This window comes from Triplophysa rosa, linkage group LG18 (genome assembly GCF_024868665.1).
Source record: "Triplophysa rosa linkage group LG18, Trosa_1v2, whole genome shotgun sequence".
Classification (NCBI taxonomy): Eukaryota; Metazoa; Chordata; class Actinopteri; order Cypriniformes; family Nemacheilidae; genus Triplophysa; species Triplophysa rosa.
The window spans coordinates 6,723,708-6,740,122 of NC_079907.1; the positions used below are offsets into that span (position 1 = coordinate 6,723,708).

A 16,415-nucleotide genomic window follows, 5' to 3' on the forward strand; every position below is an offset into this window, starting at 1 on the left:
ATCTGGGTTTTTGTATGGAAAAGGACAGAATTCCACAACAGGATACAATCTTCCAATATGGTGTCATATTGCTTTAAACTGCTCTGTGCGTCCTTGGCCATTAAGACCTCATCTTTCCTATGACCAGACCAGGTGGGTGTGCGCTGGCAAACGTGGTGCGAGGGCCCGGACCCCTTAAGGGAGATGGTGGGCTGACTAAGCAGCGCTCTCTTGGATCCATCGGGCCGGGCTGGTGCCACAATGCCACCTGTGCCAAAGAGGAGCACTGTGGCGGCCGTCTGCTCCCTCTGCTAACCGTCCATTCTCAGCCACCCATATGGCTCGGGCCTCAGGGGAGCGTGATGCTAACAGGGGCGGAGGGTTAGATGGTCCATTTATCCACTCATCACGACTCTAGAAAATTACATGTATGCGATCACATGCTTCATTGTGCTTCAGTGTCCATATTCAATCTTTTTATGTAATTAGAACAAATAATAACTGAAAATTATACACATATAATGCACATTTTTACCCAAGGAACATTATTTTCCCATTTTTCAATTATTTGTAGGAAAAATGATATCGACGATCAGATGACTGTACATCAGTCTGTCTATTTAACCTAAATGCAGTTGAAAGAGAAACGACTCTTTTCAAAATATTGCAATGTCACAGCTTCAAATAACTAAACAAATCTCAATATTATTTGACCGTAACCCAGATATTCGATACAACGTCATATCGCCGGGTGCCTGACGGAAACAACATGCTGGTTGTGAAATCTGTTATAATTGTCGTCTCAATGAAAAAGACTATTGTTCACTACAGCTGGCCGTGTCACTAGGACATCTGTGTCCACTTAAATCGCTCTCCGTCGAATGCTAAATAAGCATCAGACCTCACTGTGCCCATTTTGCTGCGAGATTCATTTCAAGACCACCGCCATAAACATGCAAGATAAAGTAATAAACACGACTCTGCAGCTGTAAAAAGCCACATTACGGTCTGCAAACGGTACTCTAGACCGAACATCTGTTAAGTGACATGAAACAACCTGATTCTGAAAAACACAGCAGGGATTGCATAAACGTACAATGGCGTAATTTCTCTCAATTAGATTCTCCCAGAGAAAATGAAACAAACGCACTCCATTGCACAGCAGCATTAAGAAATCAGCATTGAGCCTAGTTCACCAGAAGTATCAATTAATGAAAGCCAATGACACTTCACGCAAATTCTCTAGAATACTGCAAAGTACAGGCGGAGTGGAAAAGCATTTAGTGGCTGTAAATGAATCAATGACCACTACAGGGTTTTTGAGAAATCATTCATAAGATGTAGAATTTTTAATGATTTCTCAAAGCTCATGACATTAAGGCTCATCATACAGCACATCAAAGTTAATATGGATATCTAGTTTCTTACATATACACACATTTTAAAGCTAATATCAAAATGTATGTGATTAACACTGTGACCCTGCTAAAAAATAGAAACCATCGCCAAAATTCTAATGGATTTAATTGTTATAATGGGAATTGTCTTAATTTTAATGGAAAATTGTATCTGTGCGTCTCTATTGGTAATATGTTGGGTTCTACTGGTGGATGTTATGTAACCAATGCGAACCATTAACACCCCTTAAATCCTACTGAATTGAGTCCCCAAACACACTACAGAAGGGCATTTTGTAATGTTTTAAATGTAAACAGCTAATGGTTCATCTTGGTATTATAATGGATGCCAATAGAATTTGTATTATTGAAATGACAGAATTTTGCATTGGGGTTTCTATTGTTTTCTCTTTTTTTTGCAGGACGGTTCTTACACATCATCGCTGATTGTTAAATAAAACAGTTTTCTGTAACACTACATGCGTATTTTGACAATTATACCATTGACCTACTTTCGGATAGTACCACCTTTATATACACAGCCGTTTGAATAGATTATGAATAAGTTCTGAGACTGCAGATTAAAAAGGCAACTTCACAGCCTGTAGGTGCAATTTAATTTTTAATATGTTTACCGCTGGCTGCAAACACCAAATGTTGCAGCTGTAATTTTTTTCTAATTATTTTGGGGGGTAGTGTGTGGTAGATGTGTATGTATCCCTATCCTAAAACATACAGTTGAAGGCTGAAAAGTGGCAGATACTTCAGAAGTTTGCGATGCATTCAAAGTATATATGAACATTTGTTTTGCAATATCTGTGGACGGTAAAAAATGATGTGAGGCTTGGCTTGTCCTACTCAGCGTTTTCATAAGGACCACAGGCCGCATCCGACTACGGTGGCTTATTTAACATAGTGAAACATGATAACAGATTGTGGTGCAGACACACAGCAAGACTTAAAACATGAGATACAGCTATTGGCTCATCTCCCCCTGAACCGCAGTCCCTATCGGAGGACAAATGTGGGCGAGGTATGCCAGTTCTCCAGCACGGCTGTGCTAACAAAATCACCTTTATCCACACAGACAGGTGACAGCGTCAGCACTTGGGCTGCCAGTGGAACAGGCTGTGTCTGCAAGCCATGCTGTGCCAAAGAGTCTCCATGAAGGAATGTATGTCTAATTGTACGTGTGTGTGCGACTGTGTGTACATTTTCCACAGCACAGAAACATATTGAGGAACTTTTAATCTTATTGACAGACCAGTACAGTATGCATCTTGTGAGCGTGTTTGATGAAAGTGCAGTTTTATGGAGCCGAGCATATCAAGAGGCTGAGAACTTTAACCATATGGTTGGAGTTTTATACTCTGAATGGAACATCTGGATCCAGCCTTCGCTCTTAATAATCACTAATGCCCAGTGGTGGACAGTAACGAAGTAAATTTACCTGAGTACTGTACTTAAGTACACTTTTTGAGTATCTGTACTTTACTTGAGTATTATTTTTTCTGAGTACTTGTACTTTAACTTAACTACATTTGAAAGACAAATATCATACTTTTTACTCCACTACATTTATAAAAAGGTCCAAAGTAGAAAATGGTTTCTATGCAGCAGGTTTTCCGGTGTGCGTCATTTATCTTGCTTGCGATCTTCCAGGACCTTTTACTGTTGCCAAGTATTTCAGTTTTTCTAAGCTCGCGGTTTTCCGGCAAGCTTTTAATGTCCATTTAGCAAAAAATTAAGCAAATCTGGCAACTCTGGGATCTTCCCCGCTAAACTAATGTAAACGTAGGCGCTGCTACACCGTTGATAGCGCTCTAAAAAGGCAAATAGAACAGTAAAAGACGAAAAAGGCACATGCTAAAGTGTGGTGTAATCATCTGTGGGTTACGATCAGTCAAAGAACATGGAAACATCGTCATGAAAATGATCGGCATAATGGCTAAACGGTAAATAAGCATCACATACACCTTGAGCTACACGTGCGTGTTAACTTCTGATCTGCTGCTATATAATTTAAAGCGATTTGGAAAATGAATGATGTTTTTACTGAAGTAACTATAGTTGAAGTATTCCTCTTGAAATAAAAACAATAGAACCATACCCAAAATACAACATAAAATGTAATGGATTTAATGGTAATAATGGGAATTGTAATATGGATACTTGTTGTCTAGTTGTATGTGATGGATTCTATTGGTGGGATGGTACCCAAACACACTACAAAGAGGATTTTAATTTAAAAATCACATTCTACTTCAAAAATTCATTGTTTTTTTCTGCAGGGATGGTATTTGCAGTAAATCCACAGTATCCACAAATTTACCATTTTCTATATATAGGAACCATACTCCAATTAATAATCTTTAGTAAAACCACAGCAACATACCATAGTTTCATTATACTAGCTATAGTTCATGTTTGTAGTTAAATTATGGTAATACAAATGATAATAAATCCAACAAACACATGGCTTCTACACTTTACTATTTACAAGAACCTTATTACTTACTGGTAAATTGCTGCTAAAACTGGTAAAGGGAATATACAAAATAAAAGAACACTGCTCATAAATACATATAGGCCTAGGGGTCTAATGAGGATAATTAGGCTAAATGATCATACAGGATTATATCTAAACTAAACATATATGTGCTAAACATATAAAGCTCTTAAAGGAGTAGCTCACTGCAAAATTTGCCCCCATTGACTTTCCACAGTAGGAATAAGAATTACTATGGAAAGTCAATGGGGGCAAATTTTGAAGTGAACTACTCCTTTAATACAACTGATACTGTGAGCTACTCAGTGTATTCAGTAGGTTGCTTCAGAGGCATAAGGTATACGACAATAAAACAATGCACAGCTGACATGAAGTAAATTTACTTTTAATACTTGAGTACTTTTAAAAGCACGTACTTCTGTACTTTTACTTAAGTAAGAATCTGTCTTTGCAACTTTTACTTGTAGTGGAGTAATATTTGACCAGTAGTATCTGTACTTTCACTCAAGTAAGGAAGTTGTGTACTTCGTCCACCACTGCTAATGCCTGAACACGACATGCGACAAGAATGAATTAACCACAGACAGGACTGCTGACCTGGACTTAGACAAAGGGCAGTAAAATCTCAGGCTCTTTGATACTCTCATTACTTTAACAAGATCTAACAGAAGAAAAGAAAGAATTAGTTTTCACAAAAAATAAAATACAATTATTTTATAACTGACCCTTCTTCAGTTAAACACAATGTTTTTTATAAAAATGTTCAAACATATTTAGCTAAACAGAAACACATCCATAACATCAAATCTCACTGAATCTTAAAGGGATAGTTCACCCAAAAATGAAAATTCTCTCATCATTTACTCACCCTCAAGTTGTTCCTAGCCTGTATACATTTCTTTCTTCTGCTAAACACAAAGAAAGATATTTGGAAGAATGTCAGTAACCAAACAGATCTCATCCCCCATTGACTTCCCACAGAGTTTTCATTTTTGGGTGAACTATCCCTTTAAATGTCTTGCAGCAAAATATTACAAAATAATAGCCAAGACACGCGCACAAGAACCATATTGGAATTTAGTGCTTGTTTTGGTTTCACTTTGGCTAAATATGCTCTTAGTATTAAATATTTTACACACACACACACACACACGCACACACACACACACACACACACACACACACACACACACACACACACACACACACACACACACACACACACGCACACGCACACACACACAAACACACACCAATTGTTTGCTTCAAACAGCATTTTCTAACGCTTTGAAGTCATGTGAAATACTTTTATAATGGATGCATGTGCTTTTCAAAACTTCAACATTTTAGGACCTGGGTAGTTGACAACCATACATACTTTGTGTCCTATGGTGTTACATAGCAAAAATAAAAACTTAACAATTAAGATAAAACGCTCATGCTTTTTTATATTATAAATATAAATATGAATAATATAAAATACTATATTAACGGTTTGTTTTCTAAATTTTTGCTTTCACACCATAGTACACATTTATGTTTTGTTTGTCAACTACCCACCTGTATATCTATATAGAATGATTTTTATTTTAAAAAATTAGTACATTTTTATTTTTTGGTACACTATTCCAAAAATAAAAAATGCTTCCGTTGTTCTGTCTAAAAATCCAGAAGAATAAAAATTGACCGAAATGTTGCAATTGTTGTATAAAACAAAGTAAAACTAAAATATGAGTAATATTTGGGACATAATTTGGTCTTAAAAGACAAATGTTTACTTCATATGAAAATCTTTTGACTGAAGTCTTTTGATTGAAAGACAAATCTGAACATAGTTTTAGACATTGCTAGGATCTCTTCTGAAGTTCTAGAGGAGACGTTTGGCATGACTGCCTTTTTCCCACCACAAAAAATTAATCCAACTGCTATCTAGAAGATGTCCAAGACATTAAACTAAATGTATATGTAATTTTGCATCTCCTTTAGGACCCCCATGGTGTAAAATAAAATTTGTTTGGAAACACCAATGATAAAAGCTACCATGTACCTGAATATTTTGACATCTTCTGTCCTAAAGTCATGCTGCAGCTACCAACAGGCAGCAAACACAAGCTTGATGACAAGGGTACTTGGTTTCTAGCGAGGCTTTTGTAAGAGATGCACACGTCTGGAGTACCATGCCCTGAAGGACCCTCAAGGAGTGACAGAGAAAACACCGAAAGATCTCGAGAAGGAACAAACACATCTTTTCATGAGTCATGTCATTGTTTTCGTGCACTAGATGGCATATGCAGCAAACAAATGATAACAGGCAAAACACATCAAACGCTAAGAACGCAGTTACTCACTTTATGGCTTCACAATCAAAGAGAGGCAATTTACCCAGAGGAGAAATTTCAACTTTTACACAGATGGGATGAACAGAAATAGTCAAGAACAAGTTCAGCTCAATCTCTGCCAGCACAGGTATGTAATCTATGTAGTGAATGACAGGTCAAACTCATCCTAACAACAGAGCCGAGATTTACACCCTCCATCCACTTATCAAAAGTGTCATGCAGAAATATAATCTTACTGACACGAGACTGATAGCATGCTTGTCCTTCGCCACAAAAAAAAATGGAAAAGAGAAAGTATTAAAAAAAGTATTACCAATATGAAGAGCTTTCGAAATAAATCTCGCCTAGGTTAATAAAGTTGTCAAACGATGGATTTTATCAACTCAATGTCAATAAATAAATAAATAAAGCATCACTCATGTGCATTTCACCCAATCTGTTTATTTTATTACCCTTTTTAAAAGACGGGGTGACAATATGTAGCAATAAGACCTCTCGTCTGATTGGTCGGACGGGCTTCAAAATTGCGTTTGAGACCTAGCTATCCGCATAAATGCCAGGGCCACCTCTTCAAGAATGTTTTCAAACATGCTGAAATGCACCCGTTCTAATGGATTTCACTTTAACAGCCTTTAGAAACAAGCTGACAGGACCGAGAAAGATGAATAAATGTCATTCACTGGAACTGTTGCTTTGATGCATGTGTCATGTGTCACACGTGTAACAATGACTTGTATGTAAATAACACTAAATTGCATTTAAGAACACACACAACTCATGAAATACCTGATATAGAAGTGAGAGAGAAATGGCCGTGACATAAAGGTATCTCATTGATAGATAGACAGAGAGAGAGAGACAGAGCCAGACTGAGAGACAAGACAGGAAGGCAGATAGATGGATAGATGGATAGATGGATAGATGGATAGATAGATAGATAGATAGATAGATAGATAGATAGATAGATAGATAGATAGATAGATAGATAGATAGATAGATAGATAGATAGATAGATAGATAGATAGATAGACAGGTGGATAGACAGGTGGATAGACAGGTGGATAGATAGATAGGCAGATAGAGAGAGAGAAAGAGGGAGGCATACTGAGAGACAGACAGACAAGGAGAGAAAAACAGACAGGCAGGCAGACAGACAGAGAGAGGGAGACAGACAGGCAGACAGACAGGCTGGCAGACAGATGAATAGACAGACAGAGAGAGAGACCGTCTCACAGACGGGCAGACAGACTGACGGAAGAGACTACAGATATACACAGTAGATAGAAGTACAGACATTTGTTTTTTCTTTTGGCGGTACAGCTGGCGTTGAGGATAAACCAGTACTCCCACATTGTAAGCCAGAACTGCACATCTGACTGACAACTTTGCACATCACCGCTCATATCCTGGTGCCCTTGGGAGTCCTTGCATTCATTTTTTTCTGTTCGCTCATGGACTTGCTGTGCCATCCCTCATGCTGAGTTTGGGAAATGAGCCTCCCTGTACCAATTTGTCCTAGACTTCCAGCCCACTGTCCCTGATAGACCACCTGCCCAGGGCCTCTCATTGCTCCCATGCAGGGGGTGGCAGTGCCCTCCATAGGCCCGAGCCCCCAAACCCTGCTGCCTTAATGGCCACTGGCTGCCCTATCGTGCCAGGCAGCCAAGCATGTTCTGCACCACCAGACGCCAAGACTCTCGCGGAATGCTAATGACCTCATCCATTTGCATCTTCTGTTCTACTCTAGACACGCAGACAACCCTTCCCCCACAACGCCAAGAATGACAGGTTGTAATAAGAGGTTTGTATGACTGGAATGAGTCGACAATAAACACATTCAAGAAAATGATGAGATTCACACAAACATTGCGAGAGGGTCTTCTCACCGCTTGTAGCTTTTAGCTGGTTGCTCACTTGACTGTCGCACAGCATGAGTTCAGTAGCTCAAGTGCACTTACAGACACCACTTCTCATACCCCCCACCCGCATACTTGGAATGAATGAGCGACCAAATCTTTATTCCTTACAGTGACTTGGGAAAGTGGAGCTTGGGGTCCGTATTTATTTAAAACGAGAAGCAGATGTAGAATTGGAGGGGAGGAAAATAGGAATGGCAACCGATTCCTGGCATACTCAGAGGGATTCGAGTGGCTCTTAATATTATTCCAAGAGGCTTCCTAAGGCTGAGGTTTTTCAGCTGCTTGATGAATGAATGAATGAATAAATGCATAAATGAATGAATGAGGCATTTATTTATCTTTTTTTCCCGCAGGATACCTGCTAGCAGGACACAGCAAAATGCTGGTATCCCTATCCTAACAGATTCCAGTGCCTATGCAGAAACACCCATCGCAACTGGGAAGTGCACATACACAACACTCGCGCTTGTATTTAGCATTTAGAGCTAGGGGGTGTGACAGTTTGGGCCATAAGCATACCCTGAGAGGTTATTTTTTGGCACACTATGCCTTAAAATGTTGTTGGTGATGTAAAAAACTGTTTCTCAAAATAGGATGTGTCAAAAAATAAGCAAGTACAGGATTGCAGAATTGGGCTGAAATCATATATCAAATATACTACAGGAATAAACTTGAGTGTTTTTCTGCATGCTTACCAGATCAGAGAAATCTTGTATTCTACCGGGAAGTAGATAGGATGCTCTTCACTGCTATCAGAACTAGGCTTCAACTGGCAGCATTTCTTCTCATCTGAACACGATTCTGAGGAAAAGAAGACTAAGATGAACTGAAGCACAGAGATGTAGAGACGTACATGACAGGCATAAAAAAGACAGTAACAAAGGTCAAATGATGCCGTGTTAAAGTGATAGTTCACCCGAAAATGAAAATCCTGCCATCATTTACTCACCCTCTTCTCATTTCTAACCTTTATGACCTTACCTTCTTCCGCAGAACACAAAAGACGATATTTTGAAGAAAGTTGGTAACCAAACAGCACTGGCCCTCATTCACTTCTATTGTATTGACACAGAACCAATGCAAGTAAATGGGGGGCAGTTAACATCATTCTTCAAAATATCTTCTTTAGTGTTCTGCTTAAGAAAGTCATACAGGTTTGAATAGGGTGAGTAAATGATGACAAAACTTTATTTTTGGGTGAACGATCACAGCTCATGTGTGTCATTTTTGTGCCACTAGCATCAGAACCACAAAAATAATGACTGTTTTCAACAGGTTTATCTGAACACTTCCTGTAGTTGTGGGGTCAACGCCTACACTGTTAGTAAACATTGTGGCACGTTTTTTTTTTTAGGCTTAGGTGGAAGCAGAAGGATCCCCCTGACCGCATTACTAATGCTAGGTAGTACGTTTACTTTGCTTGCTTTTTGACAATGACTAGAAAAAAATCAGTTTAAATTTTAACACGTAAGGTCCCTCACTGTCTAGGACCGCGATTGTTTTTGAAAAAGTTAACTTTAACGCAAGGAACCTGGCCGACCTGTACGCACTCACTCTATGGATCCAGGGACGCAAATGACAGGATTACCTCCAGTTAAGTGGCCCAACATCTACACCTACCAGACAGAGAAACCAAGCGTGTATAATATAAACTGAGAGCATAAACATCTATAGATGCATGCGTGTACTAAGTGGCAAACATTAGCAAATGCATTTACTTGAACACAAACCTGACACATAACATGAGCCTTCTCACTGTTCCTCTCCCTTTATACTAATGCACTTGTGACAACTAAAGAAAAAGAAATGACAAACAGTTTCCTTTATGTTAAGTTTCTGGCCAATATTTAACTGCTAGTTGTATAACGTAAATAACAAAGTTAGCTAGCATACCCTATGCGTTCAAAAGTTAACGCTACGTGAAAACCTTGTTCCCCAGTTTCTGATTCGGGCATAACTTACGTGAGATACTTTTAGACACATACCCAAATCATAATCCACACCAACAAAAGACAGTATTTTTTAAATCTTAAGTGTTATGAAGTGAAACGCAAGCATTTTTGATGATCGTTTAAGTTCAGTCCGCTCGTTTTATTGTTTTTAACTATACCTGTAGTCAGTGTTTTTGTTTGGCAATGGCAGCAGGTATATGTTAAAAAAAATCAAATTGGAGACTGTATTCTGTCGATTGTGGCACTAAACAACACAACAAGATGATATTTTAAACACCTTATGTAGCCGAATCTGTGCTGGTCTGTATTGGTCGCCTCCAGTTTTCTATTTGTTTTGCATCCAGATAATGCCGTGACGTAAGCGTGACGTCGGCGCAAAAGGGGTTGCCCACACATTACATCATTGCTAAAATTTGCACATAACAGGAGGGGTAAGTACTTATCTTTATGTCAGTTGAAGTCAAATCATGACATTCCCTCCAAAATTGTACCCAGCAACAAATTCTCACTGTTGTAATTCAGGGGAAGGTAAGGAGACACGTTTTTGAAGTTTTGAACAATTACATTTTTTTATACTTGCTTAATAACTTTTTTAGTTAGGATTTTTTTTAACCAAAAACTTTCAGATTGTAGCTTTAAAGGATTGGAGCAACATATTGATTGAACATCAGAGTTTACACTTTTTGGGAAATCAGTGTACAAAGGCCTTTCTTTACAGGCGTCTCTGCATACCAAGTTGGAGAAAGTATAGGAGGAGAAAGTAGAAGAAAAACTATACGTGCGAATCAATATAAAAACACAAACTTTTTTTCTGATCTATCTTATAATTTCTGTCTGAATTGTGCTGTTGCTGCTATAAAAGAACAAGGAAAAGGCTGCTTTACATCCCGTCACCCCTCCATGTTTACATCCACCATTCACCAACCAATGATCATCACGATAACTTTTAATATCATCACACATCTAACCACAGCATCTGAGACAGAATCTACATCCTTTCACTTCCTCACTCTTTCTCTCCTGAGAGTACTCCTGGACGGACACTACGCTGGAGGTCACATATGATGCTGACGGAGTAGAATATGAGGGTTTGCAAAGCGCGTGCAGTAGCAGCCTGAGGGAGCGGTCTCGGGTCAGCCCTTTACCTTGCCCAAACAGAACTACTCATTTCATTGCCCTTGTACCAGCATTGAATTCAGCATTGAACATTTGATCTGTCTTTCCGAGTCTCTCAACTTTCCTTCTAGCTTACATTCGGCTCAGGTCTGCAGAGCATTTGATCTGCACATAACAGAAGTGTTCTCCCTCACCTTAAAAAGCCTTTAACAGTCATTCTCCTGGGACGGCTGTTCAGTCTACACTTGAGTTATTTTTCTTCAAGTCCACAAGAAGACAATTTCTCAAGTTGAAGAGTTCACTCATCTTACATTTTCTTGTGACTAGTAAATGCAAACATATGCACCAATGAACTCCAATGAAGTTTGAGTCAGCGGCATAACATTTAAGGAAGCGTTTGACACGAGCGGTAGGCGCTTAATCTAATTCCACATTAACTGAATTTTTCTTTAACAAGGAAAAACGTAGACCCCCTCAGCTGTAAACAACATCCATTTTTCACAAATCTGTCTCCTCAATCGCTTGATCAAGGTATCTGTTCTCCAAAGTGTTCCAAGAGCCTGCAGCTCTGGGGCAGAAAGCTTTGAAGCCCCTGGAAACACAATGCCAGCAGTGAGAAAAGCTCCCCTTTAGCTCCCGGTGTCCGCCCCTCGTCGCTTCTCTGGCAGCTCGCGCCATCCGTCTCCTCCAACACGCCTTCCAAAAATAAGGACAGACGATCTCAAGGTTCTTTAATGAACTGTCAAGCTCCTCAGCTCCGGGCTGTACACAAAGATAGGCACCTCAGCACAGCTCAAACTTACTGTACAGAACAGAGTCAAAGAGAAACCTGCAGAAAAAAAGCCTTCACCTGAGTATTCCCAGCTCAGCGTTAGGTGTTCTGCTTTTTGTCAAAGTAAGCAATCTAAAGTGTTGATTGCTGAATTTTTCATTTGCTCGTGGCATTTATACTGTTGACCTTTGGAGTGTTTTTCACAAGCAAAATCGTGGGGACACGGTTCACCTTGACAACTGACATGAAAACCATTATTTATGTTTTATACAGGCTTACGTCAACAATTTACAGTAACTGCAGGCGTAAGAAAAGAAATACAATAGGATCAATTTCAGGTTGGACATAACGGACTAATTTCTATTCACCGGAACGCCTCACAAAAGGATATCGGATCATGGAAATATGTACCGTAGTATCCAATTGCTGGTGAACATTAAGAAATTATGTGACCCTGCCTGTGAAAACCTAGCTAAAGTCATTTTTGTGATTGACTGTTTTCTTCATGAAATAATTCTAGTATGGCTGTCAAACGATTAATCGCGATAAAATCCTTAATTTTAGTATTTAAAATCAATTTCAGGCTTATAAATAAAAATATGAATACTGTATCTGGAAATATCATTTATAACAATAAACCCACATTACCAATTATCGTCATTTTATGACAACTTTAATGCTCCAAAACTTAATAATGCCCTCATAATATATTTGATTATAATATTATGTAATATCATATTTATAATAAATTACAGGACCACATATATTTTGCAAGTACCTTGAAATGAAAAGACATACTGTTAGCTTGTTTTTACCTTTCAAAACAAGACATTTACTTTAAGTGTGAACACGCACACACCAAAGACGTTGCCATGCAAAAATGCAATGTACAATTACTTTGTGATACAATACCCACACATTAGCATAATAAAGAACAATACGCCATCTTAGCACAACTCTAATGATAGAGCGCCCAAAATAGAGACTCATCTGAGGTACGAGGATGCAAAACTGTGTGTGTGTGTGTGTGTGTGTGTGTGTGTGTGTGTGTGTGTGTGTGTGTGTGTTTGCAGGCAACCAGACAGCCATTCATGAAGCACCAGTTGATAAACCAGAGCAAAATATTGCCATATTTCAGTCAGTAGTCACAGGTTTTAATAAACGAAACAATCGGTTTTGATTCGCTTTGATATTTTGCCATCAGGGAATCTGCCATCACGCTAATCCAGAAAAGGGATGTCAGGATTAAACACACGTATGTTAGTCGTGCTCTGCAGCATTATCCATGACAGCTTCCTGACATCCGTGCCTGTGCGGATACAGGGAGTTAGTTCCTACCAAAGGAGACTAAACCATGTCATCGGCAGTCATAGTACCGATGGGCGACCGAACATGCAACGTGACACACGGCTTCAAAACAAAACCTCTCACGCTACAATCAATGACGCCGTCTACACACGTTGCGATATGATGTACCTGAGTGGTTTAAAAAAATGCAACAGATAGCTTCAAACCACTGCAGTATAAGCATCATCGACCGCTTCCAGACATGGAACCACTCTAGAATCAAAGACCAAGTACAAGAAAGAGACCAGATGCAACCGACATTCCCTTTTTCGTTTTGTCTCGTTTCATTTCAGGAGGGCAATCAGTTCCGTCCCGCTGCCCACCACCACAGATTGACATGTTCTCCAGTGGCTCCTACAGCCACGGCAAACTTTGACCCCCCCATCACCACCACAACCAACTAGTGTGCTGCTGGAATGTGTAAAATTCATTCCCCTGCTTCTCAACAGTGCTGTGATTCTTAAACCAAGAGCTCAAAGTCCCACTGTCCTCAGATAACCTGCATCTACACACCGATCTGCACAGAACAGCGATATTCTGAGGTTTAGTCAAAGCTGGTCTTATATGAATGGAGTCCTGTGATTTGCACAGACAAAAGGAATTAGAGCAGGATTGAAGGGGTATTAACTGTGTTTCACCCCGCTGTTTTGAGTCACCTGATGACGGTTAACTGATGTATAAAGGAGACTGGGGCTAGTTGACAAATTTAACAACAGTGAATATTTATTAAGACAGGTTTACTTTTGAAAATCAGTTAAGTTTTTGAACATTTACTATTATCATTCTGGAGAAAGATACAGTTCATTAAACAAATGTTGATGATTTGTCTGGGGCAAGTTGTCACAATTATATAATTGAAATATATTATGTCTATAGAGCTTGTTAATAGACGTGACGCATGCTGAATGTTGCGCCATCTTGGGAGGATGGCTGCTAGTGCGTTCAATGCAGTGTTTTGTTTTTCTTGTTTGATTAGGAAATATAACTATGGTAGGTCGGTCTTGCTGTGTTAAAAAACTGCAATAGCATTACGCAGAGTCGTTCAGGAAAAGCCCATTGTAATTTCACTTTCGATTTCTCCATATATCAAACAAAACAAGTAACGGTACATATCAAAACGATAATAGCAGTGGAGTATTATCCTCCCAAGATGGCGGCGCCACCGCAACATAGGGCGTGACATCAGCTTCACATTCTCTATAAGTAGCATATCTGTAAATATTATTACATTTTGTATAGTAAATATTATCTTATTATTTTCTTATATTTAAATTTGTTTTACTTTTTTAGAATTGTTTTACTTTTTTAGAATTTAGAATCAGAAGAGCTTTATTGTAAAGTGTGCTTGCACATACAAGGAATTCTCTTTAGTGTTGGAAGCTTCTAGTACAGATATTCAACACAATGACATTACAAATATAATAAGATTTGCAGTCTAAAAGATATTGTATTATATTATATTACATTACAATATACACCAACAGCTTTAATGGTGTAATGAGTAAGACACGTGACCAGTAATATTGACACTATCGCGATGCAGATTCGAATCCACCTTTTGCTTGTCTACATTTAACATCACATATTAGATCATACAGGTATTTATTTTCAACAAAATTATAAAAAATGCCTAACAGGTGTTTTAAAATAAAGTGTATGGTAAGGTAAGGGGTAGTAGGGAGGTCTTTATTGTCGACATATGCCAATAAATCACATAACAATTTCATCTGCCCAAGCCAGATATATAAATATTGCAAGATGAATAATTTTGGTTAGGTTATCTGTGAATAATTCAAAAATGTACTCCATGTGCCAGTGTTGTGCAGTCGCGGTTCATTGCACTAAATATCCACGCGTCTTTTGAATTACCTGTGTTTTCATTTGGATGTGACAGATTTTGCACTGCTTCAACCTCACCTAAACTGCACTGCGACAAGGTAAGACATGTTTTATATTTAATTCTGTTTGCTGTTAATTTCATGTTTGGCCTATATTTTAGACTTGTACCCAATTAACGTCATTGTTGATGGTTAGTATGACAACAGCGATTGTCACACACAGTATAAATGGTAGATGGTTAAGTAGATTATTTTTGTTGGAGCAATTTGCTTTGCAATATCATTGTTGTATGGCCAGAGGAAATTTTGCCATACCCTAGGTTTTGGCTGATACTGATACCTGCTATAAAAAAGTCAGTTTAAAGCCAAAATTCACACAAAACAATTATTGCAACAGCACAAAAAGTTGAAGGGTAACACATGACAACTTGCCCCGGTCTTCCAATATACATTTCTTAATTCAAACTCCTCCCAATAAAAAAGGAAATAAAAACAACTATCAAATGGCAGTCACAGTGACGAATCGATGGGTTACTTATCATATAAACACTGGTTTTCAGGCACTAGAATGTTAGGCCTTTAGCCATGCATTGCATAAGGAAACCTGCTTGATAGACTCTGACTGTCTTTCTCATTAAACTAGTCGAGAAGATTCAATTAAGAACACGTCAAGGGACCCAAGGTGGTTCGTAGGGATGGGCGATATTATGTCGTTTGCGATATACCGGTAGAAATTCTCCACACGATAGGAATTAGTCTTCACGCGATATAAATGATAAATTCTAGTTGATGACGTATTTCTTTGTGAGACCCATTCACAGCTAATATGTGAAGCAAAAACGGGTATAGCGGAGGGCTAACGTGAAGCTGAGAAAGAGTTTGCACTAAAAGAAGAGCTCTAAATCTCGTTTAGGTTGGCACTGTAGATGCATCCGAGTTAATGTTTAGTTTCACTTTGGTTTTATGTCATTCGTTTGTTAAGTATTCATTGATAGTCATAATTAGGGCTGTCACAGTCATAATTAGGGCTGTCACGATAAACCGACGATAAATATCACGTGATTTATGCACAGCTTTTGAGTGAAGTACGGGAAAATGCTGCTGCATCTGAAAGCCAGAGGGCGCTCTCGTGCGGAAACTCCAAATACGCACTCCAGAAGAAGACCATAACACGTTCTAGAATCTAGGAAATGCCTATGGACATCTTTTTATCACTGTTACTCAAGCCTCATCAGGTATTTTTATGA

At 38.7% G+C, this 16,415-nt stretch overlaps 1 protein-coding gene across 6 annotated transcripts in view; it reads right to left on the reverse strand.

Annotated features, from left to right (window-relative positions):
- Positions 1-16,415, reverse strand: part of rbfox3a (RNA binding fox-1 homolog 3a) — a 402,031-nt gene that overhangs the window by 331,174 nt on the left and 54,442 nt on the right. For 5 of the 6 annotated variants that reach the window (XM_057358077.1, XM_057358078.1, XM_057358076.1 and 2 more), the window contains exon 2: positions 8,839-8,944. The exons of the other annotated variant lie outside the window; for it this stretch is intronic. The gene's annotated coding sequence lies outside the window, so the exon portion shown is untranslated. The remainder of the gene's footprint in view (positions 1-8,838; positions 8,945-16,415) is intronic. 6 annotated transcript variants of the gene reach the window in all.